This window comes from Panthera tigris, chromosome B1 (genome assembly GCF_018350195.1).
Source record: "Panthera tigris isolate Pti1 chromosome B1, P.tigris_Pti1_mat1.1, whole genome shotgun sequence".
Classification (NCBI taxonomy): domain Eukaryota; kingdom Metazoa; phylum Chordata; class Mammalia; order Carnivora; family Felidae; genus Panthera; species Panthera tigris.
The window spans coordinates 71,014,833-71,015,599 of record NC_056663.1 but is presented as its reverse complement, the minus strand read 5'-3'; the positions used below and the strand labels follow the sequence as shown (position 1 = coordinate 71,015,599).

The window sequence follows — 767 nt, the reverse complement described above, 5'->3', positions numbered from 1 at the left end:
GACTTTATCTAAAAATGTTTAAAACTTATCTTTCAAATAGAAAAAATTCTGGAATAAATGATGGAGGTGGAGGTCACACACACTCACTCACACACACACACACACACACTGGTATCTCCACATGATAAAATTTTACCTTTTAAAATAAATTGAACATTAAACACATAGAAAAAACTATCCTAAAATGTTGTTTAAATTATAGAATAGATTACAAATCTGTATGTAGAAAATTATGTCAATAGTGCTTGCTTCAGCAGCATGTATACTAAAATTGGAATGATACAGAATTTAGTATGGCCCTTGTGCAAGGATGATACACAAATTTGTGAAGCGTTCCATATGTAAAAGAAGAAAAGGAAAGAAAAGGAGAGGAGAGGAGAGGAGAGGAAAGGAAAGGAAAGGAAAGGAAAGGAAAGGAAAGGAGAGGAGAGGAAAAGAGAGGAGAAGAGAGAAGAGAGGAGAGGAGAGGAGAGAGGAGAGGAGAGGAGAGGAGAGGAGAGGAGAGGAGAGGAGAGGAGAGGAGAGGAGAGGAAAAGAAAGGAAAGGAAAAGAAAAGAAAGGAAGAGGAAAGGAGAGGAAGGGAGGGAAGGGGAGAGGAGAAAAAAGAAAAGAAAAGAAAAGAAAAAAGAAAAGAAAAGAAAAGAAAAGAAAAGAAAAGAAAAGAAAAGAAAAAACTGTTTCAATAAGCATAAGAATAAATGGGAGAAACTGCATCAAAATGTACTGTTGGGAGTCTGATTGTTTTCTTTTATTTATCTTTATTAGCT

General features: G+C 35.3%; 1 non-coding gene across 1 annotated transcript; it reads left to right on the top strand.

Moving 5' to 3' along the window:
- The first annotated feature begins 241 nt into the window (after positions 1 to 241).
- Positions 242 to 345, top strand: LOC122238225. The gene has a single exon (XR_006217185.1). It is a non-coding gene; the product is annotated as a U6 spliceosomal RNA (small nuclear RNA).
- Positions 346 to 767: the final 422 nt, after the last annotated feature.